Source organism: Atheta coriaria, unplaced genomic scaffold (assembly GCF_025399875.1).
Source record: "Atheta coriaria isolate IRGN ID8LTWV9N9 unplaced genomic scaffold, Caltech_Dcor_3.1 hic_scaffold_5_pilon, whole genome shotgun sequence".
NCBI classification, from domain to species: domain Eukaryota; kingdom Metazoa; phylum Arthropoda; class Insecta; order Coleoptera; family Staphylinidae; genus Dalotia; species Dalotia coriaria.
Window position 1 is genome coordinate 1,491,434 of NW_027045447.1, and position 16,006 is coordinate 1,507,439.

At 39.4% G+C, this 16,006-nt stretch overlaps 2 protein-coding genes across 3 annotated transcripts in view; one reads left to right on the forward strand and one right to left on the reverse strand.

The window, feature by feature from the left end:
• Positions 1-10,521, reverse strand: part of LOC135791820 (farnesol dehydrogenase-like) — a 51,728-nt gene extending 41,207 nt beyond the window's left edge. Inside the window, exons 1-2 of the mRNA XM_065302367.1 lie at positions 10,332-10,521; positions 9,673-9,707 (exon numbers count right to left, since the gene is read on the reverse strand). The gene's annotated coding sequence lies outside the window, so the exon portion shown is untranslated. The remainder of the gene's footprint in view (positions 1-9,672; positions 9,708-10,331) is intronic.
• kek3 (kekkon 3) overlaps positions 1-16,006 on the forward strand; it is a 68,227-nt gene that overhangs the window by 31,783 nt on the left and 20,438 nt on the right. For both annotated transcript variants that reach the window (XM_065302362.1, XM_065302363.1), the window contains exon 3: positions 14,928-15,031. The gene's annotated coding sequence lies outside the window, so the exon portion shown is untranslated. The remainder of the gene's footprint in view (positions 1-14,927; positions 15,032-16,006) is intronic.

Sequence of the window (16,006 nt, forward strand, 5' to 3'; positions counted from 1 at the left end):
ACACTCGAATATTATAAATAATTAAATTGTTTTAATGCAAAAAAGCTTTTGGTCTTTGGCGGCGAGGGCAAATTTATTAAAAAGTTAAATGAGAAAGCAACACACCGATAATATCCCGCGCTGCGGTTGATTATAAGATAACAACTCCTTTAGGAATTTCGATTAAAACACACGCCGCGCGCGCGGCCAAACGGCCCCGGCCAGAATTACAACATCAATAAAGCACACCGCAACTCTCGCACACTTAAAAATATTGTGCAAACCGCGAAACGGCGAGAAACACTTGTAAGTCACACACGAGTCACCTTCATATGTGTGTGTGTGTAGGAGATGTGCAGCCGGCGGTTGTTGGCACCGTTCGCCGTCCGCATCCGCACGATGCATGGGGTGAGTGGTGCAGTCGCAAAAGCAATATGCAATTTGTATTCGCGCGCGTGGGCGATGCTTGCTGCTGCAAATATGCCAGCAAATAATGTCATCGTTTGTGGGTTCGTGATATTGCGCTCGGGCGAAGAAATAATTGTGTCACATTGAATTTCCGGCGCAGAGAGTGCATTTTTCAATAAGTGCATTAGATTTATACGCGCGCGCGACAAGCGAAGAAAGCATTTTTTAATTTGATGCTAAAAATATACCAATAGGTAAAAAAAATATCAAAGTAACTTTAATGTGCGTACTATATGTTGAAAGTTTATTTAAACTAAAAAGTAGTTAGTGCAGTTCGTTGTTCTTTGATGGTTATTCATCACGAGTGCATGAGACACCGAGTATGCTCTTAAGATGCACGAGAAGCGAGTAAAACTTCAGTTAGTAATATTTAACTTTGCAAACATATGCAAGTAAAACCGTAATAAAAACCTTTGCGCAAACATCGCGGTCATAAAAACACAATAAAGATGCATTTACTGCATCCATAAATTACACACAGATATAACTTTAAACAGCGCATATTTTATTAATTTTCTTCTCGCGCCAAAATGAATACTAAACAGTGAAAATCTCCATAACGCATCTCGAAATGCAAATATCGCCCCGGTGTGGTGGTTTTTTATTTCGCGCAGCCAAACAATGAATGTCACGGTGTTTCTTTTTCCGGTGTTTCCGAAACCGGTAACTTTATTCCCTCGTATGAATATTTAATAGGGCGTCGTCAAAAGAAATCGACGTGCGGCGCGCACGATATTTAAAACACCGCAAACTTTCCACGGTGCCAAATAAATAGGTACCAAAACAAACACAAACTTTGTGTGCCTCCTTTTCACAATGCGAATTTACGCTGAGAGCTTGCGCAAAACTTGCCTCGTTCAATGTAATCATTTCGGTGCATAATTGTAAAGTTCATCCACTGCAAAGAGATTTCCACACTGATGGTGGAGGCGCCGCGCGCGACGCAAAACTGTTTCATATTTTAAAATATCTTTGCGTACACGCTAATTGCGTATTTGTGTTTTCCGCGTACTTCAAACTTTAAAGTTACATTACATTAGCCAAAGGACTTGATATTGTTCCACTTTCACTTTGATCTTTCTTCTTTTACATGCGAATAAATACGAAAGAAGTATTCTACATTAATAACCTTGTTTTATGCGTGCGGAATATTAGTGCATTCAAGCAGAGACATATGAGCCGGTTGAGAAACGAATGTGCCGCCGGTGAGTGAGAGAGCATTTAAAGATTTATCTTCATTCAAACGGAACATATAGCGGAGTCGGATTTATTACGAGATTGCATTACTCGTTGGGAAATTGAAGTTTTGGACGTGTGCACGGCGAGCGGATGCCGTTTCTCAGGAAAGCGCTTAAATATTCGATGCTAGTAAAGCTCGCCGGGCGTATACCTAGTATTGACACAAACGAATGTTGGCCCGCCGAATGCGAATGCGCTGCAAGGCAATGAGAGGAATTAAACACGCGGGCGCGTAGGCGGACATTAATACGTCGACATTAATTTCATTGGATTGCGGGAAGGGATTTAATATCGAGACGCGGTGCTTTTCATTTTACGTAGGTATCTACGCATGTTTTTGTTGTCTAGTTGCAATATCGCAGCAGCACGCGATTGTAATTAGAAATCCTTTGCGATTGAGATACAAACGGCGAATGAAAGCAGCCGGTGGCGACTTCGTCGCCGTCGCGGCTTTGTATCAAAGGTACGGGCGGGAAAAATAACGCGCGCAGGTACAAAAAATCTCGTTATCACAGAATTTAAATTTCGCACCCGCACATTGTGAAGCGACATGCCGCCTTGCGCTCCGGTTGGTACAAAGACGACGCGAAAATACCATCTGGTTCCGGTCGGTTTTTTTATGAGCGCGCGCGTTTTTTACAGGTGTGCGTAAATCAGCGATATGAAAACGAAATATATAAAAATATTTTTATGCATCGAAACGCCTTATTTCCTCTTGGATTTATTACATTTGCAATGAATTAAAATTGTTTTTCGTTTATCTTTCTCCTAAAAACCAAAAAATTTAATTTTAAGAAGAAAAAAAATTATTTTTCACCACAAAAAGAATAAAATACAAATTTCAACCAGCAAATATTTAAAACAACTCCGCAAACAAGTAGTGGCTATTGAAATTTTGTTAAACCAACTATTCAGAGAGATGCAAATATTGTATCATAACATTTTGTTACACATCAATCCGCAACCGAAACTTTTACGATATAAAATTAAATTTTCGTTATTTTTCGGTGGAAATAAATATGCGCAGAGCGTAAATGTTAATATATTGCCGAGTTTATTTATCGCTAAAGTAAAATAATAATTTGCGCAACTATGCACCGATTGAAATATAAATTTTATTGCGACTTAAAAAACTCAATATATTTTGCATTAAAAATAAATGCAGCCGCGCGGATTGATTTTAGCATTAAGCTCGGCTTATCAAAAATATGAAACGAACGCGAGGGGGCGCGCCGGTAAAGTTCCGTAATTATAAATTGTTTAATGAATTTCCAATTTATTCCGAACGCATCAGGCACATTACGAATGCGTTCTCTCGCCGCGCCAACTAATTGGGATTTAATGCCCATAACTCGCTCAACAATGCGGAATTCGGCTGTTTTGCAAATTTGGCTTTGTTGCTTATATGGCCAACGCGCGATTTTGAATAAAATTTCGCCACGTTTTTGCATATTTAATTCGCGCAGATTTGATAAGATTTGCATTCGATTTCCGAAATTAATTTTAATTTAATAATGTATGCTTTGAAGTTGTTCCACCAACATCAAAGCAGTCGCCTGTAATTCCTGCGAGCAATTTGTCATTTAAATCGTTTGATAAAGTTAACAACTGCAACACTTATGTTGCATGTCATTCCTTGCCTTGGCGTGCATCGAAGCATGCGAGTCAGGTACGCAAGAACAACAAGTGCAGCACGCCGTGGTTGTTCCAGCGTTGTTTCGAGGTGACATCATGTGCATGGACGGCTGGCAAATGAAGATAAGCGACGCTTGCAGTTGTTTCCCATTATACGGTTAGTAACGCATGGGTGGGGGAGAGGAAAGTAATGTCTGTCGGGGTTGCAACTATGCAGCCAGCCTACATCCTGACGAGCGCGCGCGCCTCTCACACACACGCTGAGTTAACTTATGCAACTTAATACACACACATGTACCTACCATGAGGGTAGGCATCCCCTCATCCTCCTGCTACGCTTACCCACTCAATTACGGCGCGCGCAGAGATGACTACGTTGCAGTGTTAGCATGTTGCAGCTCTAAAAGGATGTAATTGCTATTTCCGGCTTATATCCTGCGTGTATTAAAAGAAATCTCGATTATTTTTATTTTAGCATAACTCTTTTTCGGCTTAAGTACCTCCTGCGCACGAGGTACGGTACTTCATTAACAAAAACGCCGCGTTTGTAATTTCGGTGTTTCGAGGTTATTTTTGCGCATACCTCACACGCTATCCGAGGCTATAGAAATATGCTCGCACGCAGAGTGAAACAAAACCGTGAATGCGCAGAATGCACGGAAACGTAACCGACATTGATATTTGTTTTCGGCGTGCGCGCTGGAAAATATGGAAAACATACTTTTTATTGTTTTTGCGAGCTTTTTAATCTGCACGCGCTGGAAAAGCGCTTCAACTTGGCTCCATTGGTGTAACAACATTGCTGTAGCAAACAAATCTGCTGGTCAGGACAAAGGATTCAAATTCAGTTGCCTTACAAAGCAACTATTTGTATAAATCTGCTTGTAAAAATTTTACCACACTTGTATAAAATATTCCACAGTAAAAATTTTTATTTTTTCCCAAAGAAACAAAAAAAATAAAAAATTCAAAAATTGTGTCGCTAGTAATTAAACTCGTTTAGGTTCATTCAACGCCAAAACCCACCCGTGTCCAATTCGTGAGATAACTCAATTTGTTGTCCGTCGCGTATAATTCACCGTCACCGGTGAATGTAAAACACAGTTTGCAAGTAGGTATTACAACTAGCGCGTCGCGCGCGCCTTATCACACGATTAAAAATCAAAACAATTTATAATTACCGTCCCCCAGCGTGACGCTCGCGTCCCTGCTACTTACAATTGCGCGCCGCGATAACAGAATTACTTCAAACAAGCTTTGACAACTTCGCTCGGCGTAAACACACGCGCGCGCAAAGTTAATTCAATCATAAAAGAAGAAAGGCATGCAGATTCGCGCCGCTCGCGCGCTCCAAAGTTGTTATCACTTAGCTCACGTAATATTAATTCCATTAAACTTCATTGTCAAGTGTAACTATATCTCATCGCACGGTGTACCTACTCCACGCCTCGAGGGGATCGAGTGTGTTGTGTTATAACACAACAATATGATTGTACAATATATTGCACAAACAAAAACTTAAATTTTGAGTTTTTAGGAATTAAAAATGAAAATCTGCGCTGGGGAAGTAGAGCATTGACATCGTTTACTCGACGTCATCCATCCAATCGCAAAAGTGCTCACCCTTTTGTTTATCAGCGCGCTTCACAATGCTTTGCTTCTATAAATACGCTTATCGATTATTATATTATAAGCATGTTCCGCGGCGAGGTGTATCTTTAGGCCTAGGCTGTGTGCACGCTTTGGTTTCGTGTTTATTTGTTTGTTCATCAAACACAATGCAGCGCCCCACATGTTTTAATAACAGCACTTTACTTACATTCACATTTTATTCACGTAAACACATTATTTATTCAACATTTCAGAAAATCTTACAAATAATTCTAGGTTATGTTGAAAAGCACAGTTTTGACGATTCATACAACGCGCATGCGCAGATAAAAATTATTTTGTTACTGTTACTGAATTTCTTACACACAGCAGAGTAGATTATGAGTGCTTCTAGGCAAATATGCTGCATACACAGATGAATGACACCGAGGGTAGACACTACGCTGTGACACCGTGAAATTATTTTCAAAGCTTAACACTCGATTAATTTTATTCAGCGCAATGTAGAACACCATCACAGCACGCCGCCGCACACACTCCACCGCACCACTCGCTGTGATCGTTTGGTTGCGGGGATGGGAGGCGCGCTCTGCTGGTGTACGTGTTCAAGTGTGTGTGCGTAGATGTCGCGCGTGTATACTTTGATGATGCTGCAAAAACGTTGTTTCGCAAAATGAACGGCTAACGCTAAACTAAACGGCGCGCTTGTCACCCGGTTCGATATCTCGGCGGCACCAACGAAGGCGGCGGTAGATATTACCGCCGCCGTCGACGGATGATGTATGCATGCATACGCCCAATGTCGGATACTCGGCTAGCGCATCGATGAATTGATGAGTTCGATGTGTCTATTATGTATCATCACGTTTTTTTTGCGTTTTTTTACAAATACAACCGAGTAAAATGTTAGATGTTGGGTTTTTGTAGGGTTATGTTTGAACCCTCGTGACCTTCGTGTGCTTGTTTGTCAGAAAGTGTGTAGTAAGTACCTATGTTACCTAACATGTCTCGAATTTCTGCAATATTAATACGAAACACGCTCGCAAAGTGTTCCGTGTCGCGCATGCGCGCCTCCCGAACACAAAAGGGTGTGTATACAAAAAGCCTTAATAGTGCGCCGCGTGTATGAATATATAATAGGCTTCGATTTTACATACGAGCGGAAAACTCACGACGTCGAAAATATCACACGAAGAAAAAATCACTAAACATAAATTTGAAACTGGATGGAAATTCAATTGGCAGTCACTAAAATTGCATCCGATTCAATCGAGGGTGATATGTGTTGAAATGCGCGAAATTCGGCCGAGTGTTTTTGAGCGCATTCAACGGATATAATTTGACGATTATCTATCTGCATAATTGAAACGATTTTATGTGTTTCGGACATGCGAAATTCACACGTAATCAGCGCAGACGCATATTTACACTAATATTCGTGCGGCAGCAATAACACGCGCTAAGCGGGGGCCCATATTATTCGATTCAATTATTTGATCGCGTTCCGTGTGTTTACCGTGTTATTACCCGCGCGCAGGGTCAGTCCAGGTGTATCGGATCGGGAAATCTTAAATAATTACGGGGAATTTCTGCGCGGAAATGAGAATCGTGCGAATGCTTTCATCAAAAGTATGATTAATTTTACCTAAAGATTAAAAATTAATTTTTTTGCCTTAAAAATACTAAAACTTATATTTTAATGTTTTTCTTTACTGCTAAGTACAAAAAATGATAATTTATTGCCTGAACAAACAAAATTTTTCGTTTTTTTTACTTACAGAACAAACTAAAACTATTTTTTGATATTTTTCTTTACTGTCTAGAAGATAAAATAATAATTTATTGCTTAAACAATAAAATTTATTATTTTTTGACCTACAGAACAATCTAAAACTTTAATTTGTATTTTTTCTTTATTGCCTAGTCTTTAAAATGTTAATTTATTCCCCAAATATTAAAAAATTATCTTTTTTGACATGTAGAATGAACTAAAACTTAAATTTTCATTTTTTCTTTACTGCCTAGTACAGAAAATGACAATTTATTGCCTAAACAATCAAAATTATTCTTTTTTTGGACCTACAGAACGAAATAAAACTATTATTTGATTTTTTTTACTGCCTAGTACAAAAAATGATAATTTAATGCCCAAATATTAAAAATCGTATCTTTTTCCACTAACAAAATGAAATAAAACTTTTAAAATTTATTTTTCTTCACAGCATAGTAAATAAACTGCCAATTTATTGTCCAAACACAAAAATTTATAGTTTTTGACTTCTAGAATAAACTAAAACTTGTATTTAAATTTTTTCATTACTGCAAAGATAATAAAATGGAAATTTATTGCCTAGACATTGAATTTTGACATTAATGCCCATTACTTAACCAGCTTATGCCTTTTTTATAACGGTAATTTAAAAATGAATGCTAATAGCGTTAATTCACTTAACTGGCGACTTGATAATGCGTCTATTGTTAAGTAATTTTAAAAGATGACGCTCGCGGCGTGCCAGCGTAAGCCTCTTAGTTTATATCATCGAAAAGCACGAGACTATAAAACATGTATAATCCAATTAGGGGATAAGGATTACGCCGGCCTTTGGCTGGCTTCATTATTACATTGAATATTAGTTATAGGATGCGTTGACCCTAAATATCGGAAAATGTCGCTATCCAAGTAAAAATATGCTGTTAGACTAATTAATTACTAATTAATTACGTTGATAAAACTTCCAAGAAGACGTAAGCGTGGATTGATTAAATAGACAAATGTTTGCTCCGTCGTTAGACGTAGAAAATACGCGCTGCAGCAGCAGCTATCATCGTTAATTAAATTAAGATTTGTAGCATTTGTTGATAATTACGCCGAAGAAGGCACAGACGCGACTCCCTTCTTGTTGAAACTTCTTAATTAGCGAATTGTGTTTTAAAAGATGCCCGCCGGTGGTGCGCGCGCTCACGCACCTTCCTCATTCTTTTCTTTCTGCCTCAAACTTCTTCAATAACTTGGGGTAGAGGGCGCTGCGTGCGTGCATGCTGCAGCCCAGCTCTCATCTCTCACAACGCAGCATTAGAAGATGAATTGTTTCAGCGAAATGTGTAAGCGAGTCGCAAGTCCGCCGCTGACGTGCGGAGCTTTGATGTTCTTAGCGTCGGCTTTGGCGTCTTTCAATGAGCTTTTCCTTGCGCTCCTCCAGCGATATTTAGCGGCGGCGGCGTGTAACATAACGGCACACAGGTTCACCGCGTAATTAAGCCCGGCGTAATCCGACGAACCGCTCACTCTTCGCGCGCTCGCGCCTCTGTCACGAAAGATAATCTCTCATTTTGTACTCGTCCAAGCAACAACAATACATTACAATATATTTCCACATATTTCTCATACTCATGCGTAAAATGACGTTTTCTGCTTGAAATTAAAATTTGTGTACAAAATATTTCACTGCCACTTCTCAAGAAGAATTAAAACGGCGCGCGATTAAAGTGGTAGTAATTCACGGAGCGGAGGAGCTTATGCATATATTTTGGGTCGACATTCGAAAACATTATCCGAATGAAGGTTGTAACCCTAAAACTGAGCGTTGAATTGTATAGTGGGTGGCATAGTTTACGATATGGGTTAGCTGCGCGCTCATATTACTAATTGCAAACCGCAAACATTATACAAAACGATCGGAGTACGAGCAGACTAGTCTCGCACGCCATTTTATTAATCGTCTCAACAAATCCTCGTTATAACGACGAGGGGATTACCTAATTTCCGCGGCCTACATTTTGTGTTTAATCAACACATTTACCTTCTACTCGTACCTCAACGCGTCGAAACATTTGATTGTATCAATTACGTTCGTATTCAGTTTATATTTATATATTTCTGTATTAGTGGATAGATGGCGGTGTCGTTCATCGACGTCCGAGAATCGAACGACGTGGCAGGCATCATTTCCACTTAATTTAAAGTGAAAAATGCACACGGAATGAGCATCCGGCCTAAAACGCCGTTGTAAATTATTTTTCTCGTTCAGACCGACGCGTATTAATATCGTCGGTTGACGCCCGACCATGTATATTCGTTAAGCCGGCGGCGGCAGCGGCGGCGGCAGCCGGCTCGAGAGGCTGTGGTGCACGTCGAACCGACCAGAAGTGACTGAACAGAAATTGTCGAAAGTAAATTTGTGCTCGTAAAAGCGTTACATGTAATACATTTTAGTCTTTGAAATGGAACCACTGCTTAAGTGTATTTTTTTGTGAAATTTTTAACTTTTGCGTACAAAATCATAGATTTCATGAGGAAAATACGGAAAAATATTATTACTGCGATGGGAAAGTCGAGAAAAAAATTACGGCCCTAGGGCGGTAAAATGCTTAATTTTTACGGCCCTAGGGCAGTAAAAATACATTTTTTATTGTTATATGGTGATAAAAGCAGATATCATTACTATGTGTTGATAAATTTTGCGGCCCTCTGCCAATTCAATAATTTTTACAGCCCTAGGACGGTAAAATCATAAGTGTGTACGTTTTTACTGCCCTAGAGACAAAACATCAGAGATATTTACGTTTTAACACCAATAAAATCATTTAAAATTACGATAACGTTACAGATAAATATTCTAACGGCCCTAGGGCGGTAAAATCACCTTTACAGCCCAAGGGCGACAAAATTATTAAATTTTTCAACTCCAAAACCAATTTTTTCAATTGCTACCTATAAAATAAATTTTATTTTTTTCCTACCTTGTAGCTCGATGTAAAACCGCCATTTCCGCCCCCTGAAACCAAAAACATCCACAATAAGTAAAATAAATAAACCCTCCAAAATTCACGATAAATAACGATAACAAATGTGAGTGGAACTAATTACTCTGGTGCGTTCGGTGCCAAGTTTGCGCGCCGGCTACAAAGTTTGCATGCGCATTGCACGCGAAGACATTTCAATTGCTCACTAAGCAGGCGTCGCCCGAGAGAGCGATGTTTTTGGCAAAAGTCGCCGCGAATTCCAAACGACCGGACTTGTCTCGCCCGGGCGTCTCTCTCGCCGCATACGAATTTACAATAAACCGGTGATCTTAATGCGCTCTTCGCGAAACTTCCCAGTTAATTTTAATTGCTCACTCGCTGTCCGGGTATAAAGTTTAAATTGCCGTTTCTTAATAGTACAGAGAGCACACACAGCGCCGCACCGAGTCGCGCATATTATATTTCTCCGCGCGCATACAAGTCTTGTATCGTACGCCGGGTGACTTTGGTCGTCGAGTTAATCTCTGCTTATCTCGTTTCCGCGCTCTCGCGTTCTTTGTTATAGAGATTTAGTATGCATTATGTATTGGATTGACACAAACGGAATACTACAACGCGTATTTTTGCATTTATTGTTAGTGTAATATCGTACTAACCTTTATATGACTGGTTGGAAGTGGGCACTGGTCAGCAACCACCATTACAGTTAAAATTACAGAGGGTTTTGAATATTTTATTGCACACACAAAACTTAAACACGTCTTTGCACGTCGCGCACGCAAACAATACTGGTTCTAAAGTGGAATATCAAGATTTTAACTCGACGTTATCTAATCTCTTGCATTCTTGCACGTAAACAACGCTGCATCGAAACATAATATTGAGGTGTATATTAAATGCAAATAAATGCATATTAGCGACATCTGGCGGCAGAAAATAGAGTTTTATTTAAAAACGTGATTTGAAGGTCAAAAGGTCGAGTTATTGCATTCTTGCACGTAAACATCGTTGTAAAATCAAAACATAATATTGAGAAGTAATTTTAATCCAAATAAATGCATACCAGCGACATCTGGCGGCAGAAAATAGAGTTTTACTTGAAAAAGTGATTTGAAAGTCAAAAGGTCGAGTTAATTTGAAATTTGTAAGATTATTATACCGAAATACATTTAATGAACTATTTATTTCTTTTTTAGTGATAAATTCTCCCGGTAATCACTAATAAATCACCAGTATCGCACGTGAAATGTAATATGCTTTTTTCTCCACATCGTCTTCGGTCATCATGCATCATTCGCCGTCAATCGAATGCGATCACAGCACATGCAATAAAAACATCATCGATTGTCAATTGCCACGCTGATCAATAACGTTGTCCGGCTTCAAATTTAGCGTTAAATGTCTAACGCCGAACGCTATTCTGCTGCGCGTTGCTTTTCTCCACATTCAACACGAAAGCCCGTCGCAAGTGTAGATTATATATATAATACAAGAGCTTTTGTTTTGTCCCAGTGCACGTTCCACTAATCGCTCGAAGATCTAAGCGCTCAAATAAAAAGAAGAGAACTGTGGATATAGTCTGAGAAAAGCGGAGGAAAAAAGAAATGATCGTCTCGACTGTCCCCCGGTCGCATTTTGACGAGAAACGCTCCATTCCGTTTGTATCGGCACGCCGTCGACGATGACTTATCTAAACGCAGCAAGTTTCGTCCGCCGCGGGCGCGTCACGCAACCGCCGCCCGCGCGCGCGTGGGTCCAGACGCTGTCGCCTTGTCAAACCGCCTTCGGCGCTACCGACGTGCCCTTTGCACACGCTCGCACAATGGGCGGCGGACGTGCCATGCCCACTCTGACGAATCGCACACACCAATCAAACTTTATATCAATCAATATTTGCACAGAGTTATCACTCTATGTCAGATTAAGCAAATTATCAAATTTAATAATAAATTTTACCATATTTCAGAAGGAAAGTTTATAGTGGTGGGTCTATTTTAAAATAAATCGAAAAGCTATATTTCTTGGTTATTTTGAAATCTGTGCGCTATCTTTCCTGGTAAATATTGTTATTTATCGATGACAACGGAAGTGCAACCGAAGAAAAGGTGAGAATATATTTCCTACCAATTTAAAACCGAATGTTTGATAAAACTTCAAAATGTTTTGTTAAAAATCACTGAAAAACTGTTGAATTGTAGAAATTTATTAGTAATTTAACAAATAATGTATTTATTTATCTATCAAACGGTAACAAAAGGAAATCTCGTTATTATTACTGTTACCGAACAAAATCAATATCGGGAACGCTCCGAGTAGCATTTATTGTTATCGCCGGAGCATCAGTAGACATTTATGTCTATAGATCTCTTCTTTATATGTTTTTATTTTTCATATGGATTTCCAAGTGGACCCGAACGTTTTCCACGAGGAGATTCACAATAAAACGATGGCATTTGCGGGCATTACAGCTCGCACGTGAAAAGAAACGAAACAATACTCGAAGAAGAAGAAAAAAAGATGCTCGAAAGCAAAAGACGTGCGCGTTTTACAATGGGCACTGAAAGGCGGCGGCGACGACGCGTAGAGGAATACGGAATACATAATTGAGATGTCGGCGTTTTGTGTAAATATCAAATCAACAAAGGAAATATCTCCGAGTCGCTCTCATTCCGCCGCCGATTTCGACGCAGAAATATTGTTTTATGTAAATTAGTCGCTTTAACGAAGCACGGAATTTATTAAATTTGCAAAACGTTGTGCTGCAGCGCAATGCAGAGTGCCACTTACTGGGCAACTGTGTTCGTCGTGTTCGGTTCGTTCGTTTCCTGCTTCCAGATCATAATTGACTCAATCTAAAAATGACAAACGAAAACGCGCTGAGAATTTTCTTTCGCAAACGTTTTCCGGGAATCGCTCGAGAAACCTTTGAAGAATTGACTCACGTGACTATAGGTATACAGAGGAACTGAAAATTGTCTCCAGATGCGGGTTGGGTTGGGAAGTACGAGTAGAGAGACACTACTTACTTGTAAGACGTTCGAGCAGGGGCTTCACGTACTCGTAGGTAGGTATATTGGAGATTGTTTTACATCAAAGGATTAGCACAGGTCCTTTATGGACCAGTTGCACCAAATTAAGCTAATTTATAGACTGTACGGGGTGGATCCGCGGTGCGTAGTGCATTATATTCCGACATTAGCGCTGGCTTTGCCCCCCGCCGTAGGCGGGTTACAAATCTTACGAGGGTCTTCGACGCGACCGCCGCCGGGGGCGGGCGCAAGGGTTTTATTATCTTATTAGGTGACGCTTACTGTCTATAAACTGACCCCAATTTATCACTGCCCTAATGAACTTATTGTTAATCGGAATCATGCTAAATTTACGTCCGCAACAAAAATATAGTGTAGTGTTTAATAAAAATGTAATTTGTTTTTACTCTCTTGTTCTAGACATAGTATGTATCAATTCTATCAATAAGATTAGCAATTTTATTTTAAACAAATTAATTATATAAAGAATAGCTAATAATGCACTTCAGCGCGCCATCTCGGATTGAACTATTTAACTATAACTATGATTGAATCTCAATACTTACTTTTTCCTATAGAAAAATGTTGTTTTTATGGTTTTCCTGGCAATTATTCGATTTTTTCTCGCCGTAAAAACCATCCTTGGACATTAACAAACATTTTAAAAAAGAATTGACCAAATTAGTCTAAGCGTTGTTGAGTTATGCGTTTACAAACAGATTTTTCAATTCATTTTTATATTATAGATATTTCTAGCTGCGTTTTCCACTTGAGATATTTACATATGTTTTTCTGTGTGGATTTTTCCATGCGCGAGAAACATGGTAACGACCCAAAGACCGACACCGAAAGTGTAGTCGTAAGGCACGCAATCTCTGGACCATGCATTGGGTCCTTTGCGCGTTCCTCGAGGGAACGTGCGTACACAATTTATAAACCCGACAAACAACCAAACCGGAGGAGGGTTTGTTGCGCAACAAACAAACCCGAAAAAAAACGCGAAACCAACAAATGTAAATTGTATATAATACATATATATATGACAGGCGTTTGCATACCACTGAAAAATAAACGACTTGATGTTTTTATTTTGCATAAACGCGATGAGAGTTATTTATGTAGTTTTATGTTCTAACGCAACAACCGCAACACCGAATGCTTTTATATTTCCGAGTGGACTTTGGTGTTACATCACACAATCAACAAAATAAAAATTAAATGAAAATCTATATCGATAATTAATAGCAATACTAATGTGGGATTTATTAGTATATATGTAAAATGTATGCATTGTGATATTTTATTTATAATTAAATTAACGAACGTAAAATGAACGCGGATTACGCTTTAACAAATTCGCCCGGCAGCTGGCAGACGCGGCGGAAAACTCGGCGAGCGCTTTTAATGTGCGGCTTCAACTCGTCGACGATGGGGTTTGGCGTATCATGGAAATGCGGTTTTTCACTCTTTCGGCAACTTTAGGTCGGACGCGTTTGCGGTCGCCGCAACTGCCAGCCCTGATCCTGCTACCCCCACCATATTTGAATTAAGCTTAGTTTACATCCAGACAGTTGTGTCAAAATATCCCCACCGTCTGCCTAGCACACACGAAACCCTCTTATATCTTCATCGAAGGCGAGCGAATAAAAAAAGTATTGTGTTGTGTTCTCGATGGTTAGCCGAGAATAAGTGGAATAGCATGTAATTTCCAGCGTGCTGCACACGCCGGAGAGGATCGCCGACCGCGGTCCGAAGACGAGAAACTCGCAAAAGGGGCGCTGGTATAATAAAACCTGAGATGGCGCAGCGGCACAAACGAAAGCGACGCTTTGTGAGTGCGTGCCAACAATTCAAGACGATCCACGGACCGAATACTTAGTTCTTAGACTTCTCCGATATATACAATTTGTTTGCGAAGTGAACGCGTGATGCAAACACCACCAAACGAAATGTTTTCCAAAGTAGCCGAATATAAAACGTGAATTTTCGAAATTATTTACCAAGAATAAATTTAACAAGGCTTAATATTTACTTACACCTTGTATCTGGTGGTGAATGAATCTGGTTTTTGACAATTACAAAACTCGCGGAACTCGCGCAAAGATGATGTGAAAACTTTGCTTTTACTGTACCTTTTGTAACGATATTACGTGTGAGACCTTTGATGTTGGCACGCAGTTCCATAAACAAATATATTACATTCAAGTTTTTGTTTTGTTGCAGCTACGCTTTTGCTTCCACCGCGGACTTTGTTTACGCACGAAGAACTGGAATTATTTACACTTCTACAAGTCTGCGTTACATTTTCAACGGCGTTAAATTTTAAGGTATGGAATATTATACTTTATACACTGATTCTCTGTTATAATGGTGAATTATTGATGCCAGCAGTAATAAAACGAGTGTAATGTGTATTTTTTATCACATAATACGTATTTGTTAACGCGTTAATAAGCAGTCGTTCGCATGCAAATTTATGCATGATAATAAAACCGTGCGTGTGGGAATAAATAATGGCGTGCAAATAACGATTATTGATTGCATTTGGAATCGTCATTAAATGTTATCATTATTTCCATTTGTTACTTTTGATTTATAAATTATTAATGCAGCGACAAGCAGAAGGTCCACTATATTCAGAATCAGAATTGTTTTAAAATTTGAATTTTAACGCATAAAAATGTTTTCTTGTAAAATGAAATTTCTAGCGATATTTACGATTAAAGATAAATACAAGAGATGCGTATAAGAGGGTATAATTGAAACTTACACCGTGAGTATCAGGAATGTAATAAATAACGTATAAGCCTTTTAGCGCTCGAGGGTGTTTCACTTCATAATTCTCGTAACACACCTGTAGTTGCGCGCCGGCTAAGTTTTCGTCTTCGTAGCTGCGCTGCGCGTCTGTCCGCTGCGGCGGTGGCTGTGGGCGGCCTTGTCATGGCTTAACCGTCAGGTGGAGATGCCTTGAACTCCGCGAACGTAAAGTAAAACACTAGAAATCCTTACTTTAGTGTTTACTTTTTACGCGTAGAATATTTGTTTATGTTTTTATCTGATTTTATCGCGTGACTATGCAATATCTGCACGATGCAAATAAACATGAGTGAAGAAATCGCTGCAACGAATTTTATGTCAATTTGTGCATATTAACGCCATCTATAGGTGATTCATAGAAAGATATTTAAGAGGGGTGCACACACAGTGTGAACTCGCCCGTGTGAGTGAACACAGGCAGCCATATAAGACACAAGACACAACTTTGCTTATGCAACTGCAACTACACTATCACTAAATGCAAA